Source organism: Papilio machaon, chromosome 19 (genome assembly GCF_912999745.1).
Source record: "Papilio machaon chromosome 19, ilPapMach1.1, whole genome shotgun sequence".
Taxonomy (NCBI): domain Eukaryota; kingdom Metazoa; phylum Arthropoda; class Insecta; order Lepidoptera; family Papilionidae; genus Papilio; species Papilio machaon.
This window is the reverse complement of record NC_060004.1, coordinates 1,454,171-1,471,919: the sequence shown is the minus strand read 5'-3', so window position 1 is coordinate 1,471,919 and position 17,749 is coordinate 1,454,171. Positions and strand designations below refer to the sequence as shown.

General features: G+C 34.7%; 1 protein-coding gene across 1 annotated transcript in view; it reads left to right on the top strand.

Moving 5' to 3' along the window:
* Positions 1 to 17,749, top strand: part of LOC106708345 (multidrug resistance protein homolog 49) — a 40,989-nt gene that overhangs the window by 8,871 nt on the left and 14,369 nt on the right. The gene's annotated exons all lie outside the window — the stretch shown is intronic.

Below are 17,749 nucleotides of genomic sequence, written 5' to 3'. Positions count from 1 at the left end.
TTTTTCAGAGTGATTGACCACAATATGTATTACGATTATATAAAATTCATAGTGTTATCACTACATATTCTATCATATTATCTTGGTTATAAACCACAAGATTATAATGAAATTGACACCATAATAGCATCATAGTATATAGAATGCCACATAATGAGTGATCCATTGAATAGCTATTTTACAAAGCAATTTATTTTCAAAACTCATTTACTTCCACACTCAGAGTAGGTTAAAGATTACTTAAGCAAGCCCTTACTTAAGATTACTGACACTCATTGTACAACAGCCAGTTTTCACTTAGCGATTAACCGCGCGTGGATGACCGCTAGTGGAAATAGACACTATACGTCTCCTGTTAAAGTATTTTATATTAATAATGTAAATAACATTATACAAATAAGGAAATATGTCTTTTTTTTTTACTGTGAATAATTAAACGAATTCATTTTATTATTATATTTACAAAGCTAGCTTCAAATAACATTAAAATTATTGCCAGACTAGTCCGTTACTAAGATTGACTAAAACGTGTTATGTATTTGCAATTTGGAGATAAATGTGTATTTAGAAAAGTATTTACGGGGATACAATAACTTGCTTGTTCTCTCTACAATTTTTTTTTAAATCTAGTATATTGTTTTTATCAAGTCACTTTAGAGACATGCGCATATTTTATAAAGCATGAACTCCTAAAGGCCATGGAGCAAATATTGTGAGATGTTGCACAATACATATAAAGAAATCTTCTTGCAATGCCTTTATTTACTAAATTTGTCCTTAATATCGAGTGCAAAACAAACCGCAATTGACACGTGCGGTTACGCGAATTACTAATTAATTAGTAAATGAAATAATAACGGTACAAAATAGAAACAAAACAATGGAAATTGCAAGTCATATAAAGTTTCCAGTCATAACGTGCCAGTTTCATATAAAATGACTAGTCCTTAAAACACACCTGTCACTTCGGGAAATTATCGTGGTTTTGTACTGCCCAAATAGCCTAATAGTGTCTCTAACGATATGGTCATCGTTTGTACTACAGGAACCCGCGAAAATATTCTGTACCTACTTGAGAGGTATGACTTCTTTTGACCAAACTCAAACAGTACAACTCACTCCCTTCAACTGACACCTTTTTTCAACGAAGTCTATCGTTCAAGATTTATAGATTGTCAGTGTTTGTTAAACATATTAGATAATGGGCCGAATTGGGCAGTAAGAAATGGGAGTTCATAGAATTCGTTATTCAGCCATTACACGGCAATTTTAATGTTAAAAAATTGTATGTATTTTACGAAACAATTGTAATAATGGTGGGTTGAATGAGAGATAATGAAAATTTATGTTGCATTACTATGAAAAAGATGAAGACATAAACAATATAACGCCAAGCTTGCATATAAAAAAATAACAACGTCTAAGCATATATTCCCCAACGAATAAGGTAGACGTTGCACATAATTGTAAGTTTGTGAAAAATAAAGGTGCATACGTAAAATGAATATATTATATTGGATGAATCTTGTTTCCCCTATGGGGGATTCCCAGCGCTGGTGCCCGCACTCGACTTTCCCCGGGTAAATACAACTTTCATACATATCTGTGACAAGATAGAAATCATAAATCTAAATTTTTTGCATATTTACAGTTAAAGACTTAAAAACAAATAGAGCGCTAGTTTTTTTTTGTTGACGTAAAATAATCAAAACATTAGATTTTTTTTTTCATTAATAAAACAATTATGCCCACAAATGGCTTACGTCAATGACTGTATTCGTAATTTTTACCGGGGAAATAACCAATTGTTACTCATTTCTCATTTTAAAAAAACTATTCACAATGAATACATCAATATTATATAAATTTGCTATTACTATTTGCGTAAATTTTATTTCACATTTTTACATAAATAAATATTCAATATTGACAATGCATTCTTATAAAATGTATATTGAATAGCACTGTACTTTATTTTTTTCACACGAATGCATCGCAACGCATCTGGAATTGCGAATTTCTATGGGTAACGATCGTTATTTCAATCAAATCAGTTGATCGCTTGTTCGTATACCACCTAATAATTAAAAAAACTACCAAATATGTTAATTTAGTCAACGACTCTCTGCTTTCTGGTTGAGTGCGTAGTACAAGTGTTTTTTTTAGTTGCGGTTATTTTATTTAGATTTACGTTATCTGAGACAATCTGTTGATTTGCTTTTTGTGTTATTTGTTTGGTTATTGGTTTTGTGATTGTCTAAGGTAAGTTCCCTTAGTTTAAGTTAAAACTAGTAGTCCAAAATGGATACCGACCCTCCCGATCCTGGGGGTGGTTATGAAAATTGTAATATACTTCCACAGACAGATGGTTCTTTGAATAATAATAGAAAAAGGACTAATTATGATCATGATTATGTTCAACATTACGTTGTTAAAAAAACTGGTGATCTCCCTATTCCTTCTATTCAATCAACGTACATAACCCCTGAATTTACTCTGAGAAAAAATAAATATGAAGGCTCTGAATCCCCTTTTTTAGTTCATGTTTCCAAAAAAGAAAATGAGTCGTCTTTAGGTGTTTCTCTAAGACCAATCCACTTTGGATATTTTTTGTCAAAAAATAATATTAAAAATGTACTGGCTGATGGTGTGAAACGTGTTGGTCGCAATCGCATATCGGTTGAGTTCAAGTCAGCGTCAGATGCTAACTCTTTTCTCGAGCTACCCACTCTAACGCAATATAATTATGAGGCAGTAATCCCCTCATACAATGTTACCCGAATGGGGATTATTAGAAATATGCCCACCGAGTGGTCATTGGAAGAAATTGTTGAGGAATTAAACTCTGACCTTACCCAGCGAGGCCTAGGTAAAATAGTACGAGCTCGCAGACTTAATAGAAAAGTCCGAAGTGAAGGTGGGCCCCCCTCGTGGGTTCCCACTCAATCCATTGTACTTACTTTCTCAGGACAAAGGATACCAGAACATGTTTATGGCTTTTATAATTCTATACCTGTTGAAATATATTTGTTGCCAACAATTCAATGCAACAAGTGTTGCAGATTTGGGCATGTCAAGTCACAATGCAGGTCGAAACCCCGCTGCTTTGTCTGTTCCCAACCTCATGAAGGAGAAACATGTGACAAAACATCTCCAACTTGCCTGTACTGCTCTGGAAGTCATAGAGCCAATGACCAAACCTGCCCTGAATTCGATAGACAAAAAAAAATTAAGTATGTCATGTCCACCGAAAATAAATCCTATCAAGAGGCTTCTGCAAGGTACCCCCGCACCGGCATGCGTTCATATTCTGGATCAACTAGTAAGATCTCTTCTGTTTCATGTTCCCCCCAATCTTCCTCCCCTCGTACTCCACTGAAATCTTCAAGCCGTAAAACTGTGTTTCTTCCACGCCGGACATCTACTCCGGCCTCAAGCCCTGGTTATGATCGCCGTGCGCTCCAAAGGATCACGGAATACCCTCCCTCGTCTCTCTCCAATGGATGTGCCATTTCCAATACATCAATTTCAGCTTCTGATGATTCAATGCCACAGGGCAATGAAATATCTTCCGTATTGAATTTCTTCTCACGGCTTTCCGAAGTCGATTTACCGAACAATCTTAGAGAAAAACTTACTCAGCGTCTATTCTCCCTTCCCGATGGCTCCTCGCAATATTCTGCAATGGAACTGTCGTAGCGTTAGACATAAAAAGCACGAACTTATCGACCTAATCAATACCCACAGTCCTGTTATCGTTGCCATTCAGGAGACTTGGTTGAACCCGGAGATTCGATTCCGTATCCCTGGTTTCGCCTGTCTCAGGGATGACAGAGTTGATGGGCACGGTGGTTCTGCGTTATTAATTTCTCGATCTATTACCTACTCACAAATTCCACTTTCAGGTCTCTCGAGTACATTCAACGCTGTAGCTCTTAGAGCTTTTAACATTTCTTTTATTTCTATATACATACCAGATCCCCGTCTTTCAACCCTAAATGAACTATTTGTGATAATAGATTCTCTTCCACCTCCTGTCGTTCTCCTAGGAGATTTCAATATTCATCACACTCTTTGGGGGTCCCACTCCTGCGACTCCCTATCCCTTGAATTTCTCGATCTCCTGCATGACCGTGATCTTTGTATAATAAACGACGGCACTCCCACGCGAAGAGTCCGACCGGGACAAGACGAGAGAAGTGCGGTCGATCTTTCCATTTGTTCTCCCTCGCTGGCTTCTTTATTCTCTTGGACGGTACAACCCTTTGGTTGTGGCAGTGATCATTTTCCTATCTTATTGTCTATTCCTGATACTTCTTCTCACACCTTTTGTAATAATCCCCGTCCCCGTCTTAAGTATAAATTATCTAGGGCTGATTGGTCTCAATTTTGTTGTGAGACCGACCGAGAAGTTTCGAAAATCCCCCTTCCATGTCTCGACAATATGACGGACTCACTTGAGCGCTTTAAAAATGCCCTCTTTAAAGCTGCAGATAAGTCTATTCCGCTTTTATCAAAGGGTAAAAACAAAATTCCCTCCCCTCCATGGTGGGACAGTGAGTGTACGCAAATGTACAAAAAACGTAAAGAAGCTGAAGCAATTTATAACTCATCCATGACCGAACAAAATTTTATTAATTATCAGCATGTGGCCGCTCAAGCTGCGAGAACCTTCTCCGACAAAAAACGTTCTGGTTGGCGTCACTTCTGTGAATCTCTTTCCCCCATGTCTCCCCCTTCAATGGTGTGGAGAAACATAAAACGATTTCGTGCGTCTGTTACCTCTTGTGAAGACTCTTCCAATGATCACTCAGTCTGGATAGACACTTTTGCACAGAGACTTGCTCCTCCGGTTGCCCCTTCTATGGAAGAAACTACAGTATTTCAGTCATCGGGCCCATTAGAAAATGAGTTTGACCGCCCATTCTCTTGGGATGAGTTTTTATGTGCCATTAATGGCCTCAAAGATTCTTCACCGGGTATAGATGAGATCCCTTATTCTTTCATCGTAAATTCTGGTCTAGAAACTCGTAATTTTTTTTTAAATTTAATAAATATTATCTTTTTCTCCAGCCTTCCGCCGGAAGAATGGAAATCTCAAATTATACTCCCTATTCTTAAACCTGGGAAGTTAAGTAATGATCCTCTGGGATATAGACCTATCGCACTGTCATCTACCTTGGCAAAAATATTAGAACATCTGATTAAAAATAGATTGGAATGGCTAGTGGAAAGTAGAGGTATAATAGCTAAAAGTCAATATGGTTTCCGGAAGGGAGCAGGAACGATGGATAGTTTAAGTTCATTTATTACTGATATCCGTATAGCCCTTTCGAAAAATAAATCGGTGATTGGCGTATTTCTGGACATCTCATCAGCATACGATAATGTACTTCTTCCGGTGCTCAGAAGCAAAATGCTTCATCTGAACATTCCTGTGAGGATAGTTAACTATATTTCAAATTATCTTTCGGCTAGATCTGTCCAAATTTCTAGTAAAAATTCTCTTCTCCCCTCTAGACTTGTCTGGAAGGGCCTGCCCCAAGGATCTGTCCTAAGTCCCCTGCTATACAGTATATACACCCATGATTTGGAGCTTACCGTCAATTCATTTTGTGATGTCCTACAATACGCTGATGATTTATCACTTTATGTATCGTCTGACAACTTTGACGAAGCCACCTCTCGACTTAACACTGCTATTAGATATCTGGATGATTGGCTTCAGAATCACGGTCTCAATCTCTCTATACCTAAAAGTACAGTTGTGGTATTTTCTAGAGTCAGAAATATACCTGATATTTCAATTTCTTGCAATGGTAATATAATTCCAGTCAAAAATAAAGTAAAGTTTTTAGGTCTTATCCTGGATTCAAAATTGACATCAATTCACCATATTAATCATGTCATTGCGAAATGCGAAAGAAATATAAACATTATTCGTTCCCTTTCAGGTGTTTGGTGGGGTTCCCACCCATTTTCACAAAAGCTCTTGTATAATGCCATAGTTAGAAGTCATCTCGACTATGGCATCTTTATTCTTGAACCATGCAATAAATTACCTCTACATGCACTAGACAAAGTCCAGGCTAAATGTCTCAGATTGATTACAGGGGCTATGAAATCCTCTCCTATTAACGCAATGCAAGTCGAATGTGTTGACCCCCCTCTACATATCAGGAGACAGTACCTTAGTGATCGCTTTATTTTTAAAATTTTTCAAACTTCTTCACATAGTCTTCTTCCAAAACTTCATGAACTGTCACACCTTGTTACTGCCGGTGGATATTGGGCACACAAAGAACCTCCTTGTCTTGTAAAAAGTTATCTCAAAATCACTCGTCTTGCTTGTCCACTTTCTCAAACTACCCTTAATCCCATATTTGAAATTCCCTATCAGGCGTTAGTTCATAACCCGAACATAATACTGGACTTAAATATAACTAAGGACCCAGCTTCCGCAAACACCAATTTCCAGCGAATAGTTGATGAGCGCTGGAGTGATTGGCTTAGTATTTATACGGATGCCTCCAAGCTCTCAGTGCATGGTTACGTGGGAGCAGCTGTCTGGATTCCCAAATTCCGTATAGTATTAAATTTTAAACTTCCCTCCTTATCCTCGGTATTTACTGGAGAGTCGGTTGCCATCTTAGAAGCCTTAATGTACATCGAATCACACAAGATTAGAAAGACAATAATATTTTCGGATTCTAAAAGCTGTTTAGACGCAATTTTATCAAATCAATTTAGAAGTAAATCAAGATTCCCTTTTATTATGGAAATTAAAAACATTTTGTACAGATGTTCTCTGCAAGGTCTCCAGGTCACTCTTGCGTGGATTCCAGGTCATTCTGGGATCCAGGGCAATGAGTCAGCTGACCATTTAGCTAAAGAAGCCACATCGTGTGGCTCAATGAGTCACCACAAACTATACATTCATGACCTGGTGTCCTTGGCTAAGGAACATCTTTTGTCTAGTTGGAAATCTGTGTGGTCCGAGACTTCTATTAGCAAAGGAAAATACTATGCAGACATACAAGAATCCATACCAGTGAGGCCATGGTTTTTTAGGTTCCCTGATGCAAATAAGCAGACCACGTCGACGATCTGTCGACTACGATTAGGCCATGCGTGCACTCCAACTTTCTTAGCAAAAATCAGGGTTAAGGATAGCTCGCTATGTGAATGCGGATTAGACGAAGGAACGGTGGACCATATATTTTTCTCTTGCCCGAACAGAACTTCTTCCTTAATTGATGTCCTCCCCAATTATATCCCTCGCCCCACTAACTTTAAGACCCTCTTAACCCACGTACATACCCCGTTTGTAAATATTTTATGTGATTATATTAACAAAAATAATATTAGATTATAAGTTGTTTGTCCCATAACCTACTAACAATACTATGTATATTATTGTGTTCGTCCTTTTTAGGTAAATCAACGTTTGTAGATAATTCTAGAGTTTGTAACACTTGTATGCTCACGAGACTTATCCATAAGTAGAGTGTTGCCAGTCTCTTTAATACAAGAATAAAACTATAATCACTCGACACTGGCCCAATCCGCTGAGGGAGAGCCATAATCAAGAAACTGAACTGAACTGAATTTAGTCAACAATGTAGCAATAAGTAGAGACAAAGCCTCAGAGAATGCGTTATTTAATACATTTAAAACATAAATAAACTAAAGTAATGTATGATTAATCTCACATAATGTTGCCATCATAAAATTAATTAATCATAAAGGACGAAATGATTAAACAGAATGCTTTTGCGAGACTTCAGACATTTTATTAATTGATGTCATGTCATTTAATTAACGACAAACTCGTGTATCATGAAACAAATAACATGACTTGTTATGAACTAACCTTAAAATAATAAGCTACAGAAGAAGTACATTCACGCACAATATACTTCCAAGTACCGTTACTTATTTCCTACCTATTTTTGTGTAAAGTAATTTAAAGCCACATTTAGAATAGAATAGAATAGAATAAACATTTATTGCCACACAAAAGAAACTTATGAATTAATATTAAAACAAAAAGATTAAAAACGTGGCAAAAGGTAGCCGGCTCAGCTGATACAGGGACGACATCGGCCCTCCCTGAGCTTGTTTTCAGCAGGCCCCTTTGCTCACAACATTTATGTAATTAGGTTCAAAATCAGTCATATAAATTTGCTACATTATATGTAGGTCTTATAGTGACAATTTGTGATACGATATACGATCCTCAGTGAGAATTTAATTTAAATAAAAATGTAAACAGTATATTAATATAAGATGAGTCAGAGGAAATACAAAATATGTCATAGCTTAAGCCAGCTACACACCTACAGCTTCAGTCTAACTTTACAGTTATAACAGTTAAAACTGAAGGTGTGCAGCGGACTTTAGCAATATAAGATCGCGTTCATCCATCACTTGAGACATAGTCGTTACGGGTTTACGATTACAAGCATGTTATTGATTTCTAATGTGACACATTTTCCTCTTTGCAAACATACGGCTCGTAATATTCCACACATTATAATACGTCAGTGTACTAAGAATTCCTATATAAAGGTAAATAAATATATAAAAATTCAACTATAGTAAAAGGAGAACGAACGATAGTTCACTTTCATAAGACTAAAGTAATATATATTTATAATAGATATGATAACTGTATACTTTTTCGTAGAAAATCTCTTCGGTTGAATTTGAATAATATGGCTGATGGTTTTACTGGTATTATCAAATTACTTTTATTATCTTCTTCTTCTTATAGTGCCATCTTCTTTCGAAAGTCAGCAATCTTTAAGGCAACTTGTACCCTTGACACCGAAGCTCTGAAAAGCGTTTTGTGTTCCTCATTATGTGGCCTAGGTACTCCAACTTTCTTTTCTTTATTGTAATTACCACTTCCGCCTTTTTCTTCATGCGTCCTAGTACGGTCATATTCTTAACTTTATCTCTCCAGGATACCCTTAACATTCTACTGTATACCAACATTTCAAAGGCTTCTACTTTCTTGCACATTGATTCCGTTTATTATAATATGCCCTAGATTCTAGTGCCTAGGGTTTAAATTTTTTTGTTAAGTCCCGAATTTTATTCCAATATCCTCTCATAATCGTGTAGAAATACACTCCACTGTACACAGAAGTACGATAATCTTGTGGTTATATATGCAGAAATACTTATGGGACGTACATCTATACACTTAAGTAATGAAGTTCAGTGCGTACTTATATCAGGCAGATTGTGTGGCCCAGTTTATTGTATGGATCAATATTATTAGTACTAATTCTCTCTAGCATATTTCTGTACATTATTGTACAGGTAAGGTAAGGTTGGCAATATTTGAATGCTTACAATTCGGTATTAACCATAGATAAAAGATCTTTTTATTAGTCAGACATCTTATTCCGCATTATATTCTAAGCACGTGCGTTGTACTGTAGGAAAAATTGTGCAAATTATCAAAACGTGTTCTGTATCAGATTTGTAATAAACACACGTGGACCAAAATTGAATCATAATGCAACTCCGTATTAAATACAGTACAGTTTTTAAATTAAATATTATGGTGTCTTGGGAAAAAAACCATAGAAGTCGAGTAATTTTAATATTGGCATTGGCGACGAAAGTTGCAATTTCTCTAAGAATATTTGTAAACTTTATTTAAACAGAAAACAGTTAATAAGACATATATTTGATTTAAGGTCTAAAACACGATATTGAAGTTTTTCTAGTAGCTTAATATATATGCAAAGCAACGATTTAAAACGTTCGAGGTTCCGATCAGTTCAATTATCGGGATTACATGCTGAACCTTTATGGTTCCTTCATCCTGTGGAAAGTCCCCGGAGACAGGACGGAAAGCGTCGTATTATGGTGGATTCAGGCCGGGTTCGGTATATTGTATACCTTAGTACAGCTTGGCGACCCGTCGCCACGGCAAGCGTCGCCAACCCAACGATTCGGTTTACAAGTGATCCTATAGATGTTTCACATCAAAAAAACAATTTGATTTCCAGAGAGAAAAAATTTACTCGTAAATTAAAGATGAAAGGCATATAGTATCGCTTCTGAATCTTTGCAAATTACGGTTTAAGGAAAACCAGTTACAATAATTCCTTCAATATTTCATTCAAATAAGCTGTTGTATAAACCGGTTAAAGGTTTGCGGAGGACAACGTTTTGTTAAGGGATATATAATTAAAGACAAAGGTGACAATGCTATCGACCCGACACCACGTGCTAAACTACTTCTGTCTTATAGCATGTTATAATTATTATACAGCTATTTCTGTCTCATGAGACATCTATTTAAATTTTACTAATATGTATTATAAACGAATGTTTACATGAATGAATATTTGTTACATAGTATCTCCAGAACCGTTAACCGGATTTCGCTGATATTTGGCATAGATGTAGAACATCTCCTGGAAGCACACATAGTCTACTACTTTAGTTTTTTCAAGTTCTCAAGAGTTCGGCTCAAGTTAGCTGTCATAATTTAACTTCACTTATGCCTAACCGGTCAGATAACGTCATTCTATATGCACACTATTATTCACTCCACTCGTCTGTATACTCTTTGACAAATGACATGCGATTTAATTCGGGACACGTACACGAAATAAAATCCGTTTACTTTTACATTTGCATTGTCCGATTTTGGTTATAAATTTAAATGAACATATGATTACATATCGTTAATGATATTTTTAACAAATCACATGAAAAACGATGGGTCCTATGTATAAGGATTGACCGGTGAAATACCAAGACCACACAGAAGACAGGCGTAAACTGCAATTCCGAGTTTAGTCTGATGAGTGTGGTGCCGGAGGTCTAATTTTAATCCACGTTTCCTTCCCACCCTTTTCTTATAAATAAAGTATGGGAAGGGGAAGTAGATTTAACGGAGGTGGGGACGCATTGTAAAAGGATATATCAACTTTCTGTGCGTCACCTCCTCTGTCGATTAAAGGTATGCAACGCATCTGCAATTACAGATGTCTATAGGCAGCAGACGCTTTGCAATTTACGAGTAGGCGGATTCAGGTGACCGCTTGCTCATTACACCTTATCGTATAAAAAGAAAAAAATGTATCATAAGAAATACTAGGGTTATTATACCATTGGGTTGGTATAATAGTACATTGACACACAGAACCCGTTTCCCACGATGATGTCAATAACTTGTAGCAGCTAAACGCCGTTAATGCATTCACGTGCAATGAATTTAAATATAATAAATATGATATGATAAATATATCTATAATTTTAATTGGGTGTAAAATAATATTATCATCATATCCGTCTCAATTCAATGGATGACTTTCTCACAACACGATGTCATCGACGCATTTGGCTGATTGTAAATATATGACTGCAATTGAAATTAAAAAAACAAAAATCTTTGTAAAAAGGTTCATCAAAGTTTGTAATAATTTTGATGTAACTTTGACAAGATGATTCAAAGCCGTATGAAAGACTTCTGTCCTAATGAACTTTAAATTTAAAAAAAAATATTTTTCGATTTGTGGAAACTTTTTTACCGGGTACTGAGCGTACAAACAATGAGGTACTTTCACTTTTGTCCGTGCTCTCAGGTTCACGGTTACATATAAGTATATAAATAAACTAGCTGTTCCCGTGCGGCTTCATCCGCATAAAATTCCATTCATTTCTGTTACAAAGAAAAACTTTAAGAAAGTTTTATTGTTTACATTGCGTAAAACTTTCAATTGCAAATGTCAAAATTCAAATGACAACAAAAGCCTTCACGATTGGCTGAGAATTATCGTTACCATGGCAACTACCCATCTTGGCTGTTATTGGCTTGCAATTTTTGTCCCTTTCTCGCATAATATTTTTTTTTCAATTTACCACAGAGTAGTCACACCCTAAGTTTAATGACCTTAAGCGTTCAAAAATATGCCGTGATTGCTACGATCATGTATTATAAAGAAATGTATGTTTACGCGTTATTATATTTGTATAGATATGTAATATGTAAATAATGATTCAGCGCATTGCCCCTATAGGAAAACAGCAAGCTTCATTCCGCCGGACGGGGAATCCCGGCAGATACAGATGTTACCAATGCGTATGGTCACCCGGTCGCTGTCAAAGCACAGATAAATAACGGCGGGTTTTTACACAAGTAAAAACAGTATACCGTTTTATCATCGTTTCAGTTATCTAACTGTTATATAATAATATTTATTATTACTCGCGAGTAATTTAAGTTACATATATAAACATTAATAAATATTTTAAAAGAAAAACCCAACAACAAGTAATTGTAACAAAAAATAAGTGTTATTTAAAGTTAAAGTACTTTTATTGTAAAAAAAACAATAGAATTTTTATTAAAGATATATTACAAATGAGATTTTTAACAAGTATTGAAGTGACTAAATAATATTGAAGGTTAGGTCAAAGGAATCGGACAAAAGATCCAGTATTACAATCTCAAAATTAATTTAAAATCAAAGGAATATTCCACTCTAAATCACATTATAAAAAAACAACAATTTACGTGTCAGAAGATTACTCACTAAGGGGAACTGAAATTTAACATAAACTGAATGAATAACAACGATGTACAAATCCCCAAGTTTATATATATAACTATTCATTAATGCGTTAATAAAATTCATTGTATTCGATAAATAATATCAAAGTTCATGCAGATTGGAGAAGGAATTGATTTAACAATAAATACCTTTGTAGTCAAAGATCACACTGAAAAAGGAAAGACTTCATTCACTATAGCCGCTCTTTTGCATCCTGTTTACCCGAGAAATGTCACTGTCAATTTGACAGGTATAGAATGATGAATTGTTTGTATGTATGAACGAAATAAATGATTAATATGTGTACCTATCACGAATATTTGTGGCAATCGCCTTCGTATCATTTCCGTCATTAATGTCAAAATTATCATGTGATTTTTTTAGTGTACTTTACGACCGATAGAGGCACTGTTTTAAAGATTAAAAAAAAAAAACAGAATACAACTTAGACTGTGAATTTGTTTAAAAGTATTTATCTATATATATAAAAGAAATTCGTGTTAGTTACACTATTTATAACTTAAGAACGGCTGAATCGATTTGACTGAAAATTTGTGGGCAGGTAGCTTTTACCCCGTTTTCTATTTTTTATTCCGCGCGGACGGAGTCGCGGGTAAAAGCTAGTAATAATATAATTTGAGTAGCGTTGGTGAAAATCTTATTTAAAATATTTATATATTAAATTTTATATATTATAATTATATAAAATTTAATTTACAAAAGAATATCACATTATAATGGCACCATCTTGTCGTAATGTAATAAATAATAACACGTAAGCAAATAAACTGTTTTTCTTATTAAACAAGTTTCATGTAATGGGAACAACGAAATTATTCATCAAATTACCAGCACTTAAATCTGGTCAATGATGATGAAATAAAACAAGTTAACAAAACAAAAAACCTTAATGACATTCGAAGCAGAATTCAAAAGATATCCACCAAGAGACTCCCGCACAGTAACTTGAGAGAAACAACTAGTTATCCTATCCCCTCACTCAGACCCGTTCTTTTTATCCCATCTCCCAAACCTGTTCCCTTTCCCCAGTCCCCAACAACTTGTTCTAGTACAAACTGGAAGTCTCTAGCTCCCTCTGCTTTCCTCCTTCCCCCCAATGAAGCACTATTTGTCTGTCTACATAAGGTAGGTATTGTTTGATAATGTTCAGAGTAATTTTTAAGAGTGAGGTGTAATTTTTTGATACTTATTCTACTTCTGTTTTCATAGTCAACCCAGGTTTATTGATTTCTTAGAAAATCTTTTCCGAGTTTAGAATAGTATTGTTCAGTAAGATTGTTAATATGATTGTTATATTTAATTAGCTTTCAAAGACACGAATGTTTTATTGTACTTTTTTTATCGTGTTTATTATTATTGTTGTGAGATTTGCACATATGAAAATTCACACATTTCTTAAAATAATACAATGATAATGAATTTGAAAGTACTCACTTTGGTTTCTTTTATTATAATAAACTTTCTGACGGAAAAAAACTACAGCTGCTCGATATTAAACACATTAAAACTTAATTAACAATGAAAATTAACCTAAAAATACATGAATGTATTTATTCAAATATATGTTTTACTAGCTGTCGAACAAAACTCCGTCCTCGCGGAATTAAAAAAAAATTGTAGCCTATGTTTTCTTCCAGACTATTTTCACTCAGACTACATCAACTACAAAATTTCATCAAGATCCGTTGAGCTGTTCCGGAGATACCTTCAAATAGCCATCCATCCATCCATCCAAACATTCGCATTATTAGTAAAATTGAAGTGTCTGTATGTAATATTTTTAATTTCATATTTCATACAAATGATGTATTTGCGTTATTGATAACGGATTAAAAAAAAGGAAAACAAAAATCTTTCTGTTTGTCTGTCTGCCCCTCCGGTACGGTTGCATTTGTTCTGGGTAATCTTCGGAACGGCTGGACTTATTTTGTGAAGGACTTTACTTGAACGTATTCAACGAAACGTACAAATCATGTCTATTTTTACATCTTTTTTATTGTTGTAACAAAATTTTGATATTTATTATTTCTATCTAGATAAATTTAGAAGTTAAATTTTACCCCAATGGTATCCCAATACCATCTCCATATTAGAAGGAATAGAACCTCTATTACTACAATTTGAAGAATAGATAAGAATCTTATGTTTACTTTACGGATATTAATTCTTTACGGACAAGGTGAGGGAATGAATTGACCGAATGAAACAATAACGGCGTCAACCAATCGTAACTTATTGTTTAATTAATTAATTTAATAAGATTGTTAAAACAAAGATAATGAACGAAACGCCCCGGGTTCTAGGAATTATAATTGAAATGGCTATTTAATTAGTCGACGACGTCCTCAGAAGGGGAATTAATTAATATTTTTATTGTTTCAACAAGCTATACTATAGTTAGGGTTGCCAATAAACGTAAAACCTAACAGACTGACGACTACAATATACTAAATGATGATTAGTGACTTAAGAACCTTTGATTCTTAGAGGACGAAGAATAAAACGTCTTCTAACTTGATTCACACCGCCCTCTCTGACCAGAAGATGTCAAACTCGTTTTGCTGTCGATTAATTCGTGTTAAATCTGAAGGTGGCAGCCCTATCTACAGTTTGTCTTTACGTCAAATTACCAGTATCGGCATTGCCATTTGACCCCTGTTACAAAAACATTGTACGGACAATGAAAAAACACGACATTGTACTCAATATAAAACATTCAGAATCAAAATGTCTAGAAGCTATGTTCGATAAGAGAATACGAACATTATATGTAATTATTTTTTGGGCGAAAAAAACTGTATTAACAACATTCACTAGAAGTGTGATTTTTTTTTTAAATTGAATAGATGAAAAACAAAGATTTTTTTGATAAACGTATAAAAATCTTGTCCTCAATAGCAGATAAACTGTAGAAATTGAATAATGTAAACATTGTTCAAGAACTAAGAGGAAAAAATATTTTCAAAGTAATTATGATTCAAAACTGAATGTCAATCTCGTTGGGGACTTCCACAGCAAATGTTATGCCTGGTTTACATTATACCATTACCGTAGGACAGTGGCACTATCCTGGTATTGACTGTTTTGACTCACTGGCGTCAGTGTATACATTATCCAGCGCAGATATTGAACGCTACTGTCTTACTGTACCAGCATAATGTAAACCAGACATTATTAAAAGATATTTATGTAGAAGACATACTAAGGAAAAGCGGTATTAAAAGCACTCGAAACCGATAAGCATGTTTGTGAAATGTATAAATCTAAAAAAAGCGAGAGGCGAGAGAGGTGCCAGAATCATGCCAAATGGACGTGAGCAATTTGTTGTTGTTGACGAAGAGGAAAAATAAATATAATAATTAGTGGTGGAAACACGGGATCCAATTTAGCCACGGAAACCATTAAGCTTATTCGTGCGCAAAATCTACTGTCTTTTAAAATAAACAAACAAGGGAGTCATCGTAAATATTGACTAACAAATCTTACTAATATTATAAATGCGAATGTTTGGATGGATGGATGTTTGAAGGTATCTCCGCAACGTCTTAACGGATCTTGATGAAATTTGGCCCAGACATAGTCTGGAAGAACACATAGGCTACTTATTAAATTTTTTTTAAATTCCGCACGGACGGAATCGATGGCGACAGCTAGTAGAACATATAGTTAAAAGTCCGATGTAAACAAAAAACTCCGTCCCTATAAGATGTTTTTTTAGAATGGCATGGAGTATCAGTTTATATTCCCAGGGTAAATGACAAAATAAATTAATTAATTTAGAACCATAGACCTAATGTAATGTCTTTTACTCTCTCAGCTCACAAAATTATCGAACGTCCGATTTACAATTAAAGAATAATTTTTCAGATTAATTTTATACATCTACAATTACTCTTCGTCCGTAATCTTTTTTGCACGTATTCCTTATGCTAAATGACAATAGTGATTTTTACATATAACATTCCTTATTTCTTATCTATCTATATATATAAAAGAAAGTCGTGTTAGTTACACTATTTATAACTCAAGAACGGCTGAATCGATTTGACTGAAAATTGGTGGGCAGGTACTCGTAGCTTAGAACCAGGAAACGGACATAGGAACTTTTTTATTTTGTGTGCATTTTTTTATTCCGCGCGGACGGAGTCGCGGGTTAAAGCTAGTTTAATATATATCATCATCTCCCTGGCCTTGTCTCACACACGTGGGGTTGGCGCACAACGTTTTATAAACCTTAAAAATTTAGCTTCATATTTTACAGTCTGTCTGTCACCAATTAGGGACTTGGGAATAATAATAAATATATTATGTTATTAAATATGTATTTTTATCTAATGCACATGTTAGTAAAAATAATCGATGTAAATTGTGATTAATGTAAGGAACAAAAAAACCCACAAGCTTCTTTCCTTATTCCTTATATAGCTGTAATTTTCCGAAAGATTGGAGTGAAAAACTTTTATTTGTTATGTAAACAGATTTAATATACATAAAACAGAGTATACATAATTAGAAAAAAACCTGTCCGTGAGTCAGCAACGCGTGGGAGTGACCTCGAACCACGAATCCTTGCCCCTGCCACCGGTACTTTGGCGTACTAATGTCTAATACTGAGAAACTTGTTAATGTTTCCGCAATATCATTAACATAATTTACAGTCTTGGGCAAAAATATTAACAATTACTGTTATGAGTTGGGATTTTTTTTAAGTCCTAACCTAACTACTAACCTACCTACTTAGAAACTACTACTAAGGTACCTAGAAGATGCAATAAATAAGCGTTTAATTAAAGAAAATTAATCTAGCTATTCAAAGGGGGAACGCTGCCAGTATCTTCGGAACCTTGCCTAAAGGAACTCCTTTTAATAAAATATTTTAAGGTTTTAAGTTTAGGTTATTTGTTCTAGTATATTTTTTTATTTTCAAAGCATAGTAACCAGCCTAAAGTTGTTCTGGGCGTCAATAAATGATCTTTATATGATTAACGAAAATAAGGGTTTGACCAAGTTACAAAAAGTATAAATAATTTTAACACACGAAAAAAGTTATGCCACTCTTATGAGATGTAACTCTTTTCTGATATATCGATTCCTGTATTCTAACAACGCCCTTTATTAATTAAGACCGTACGTCAATAATGAAT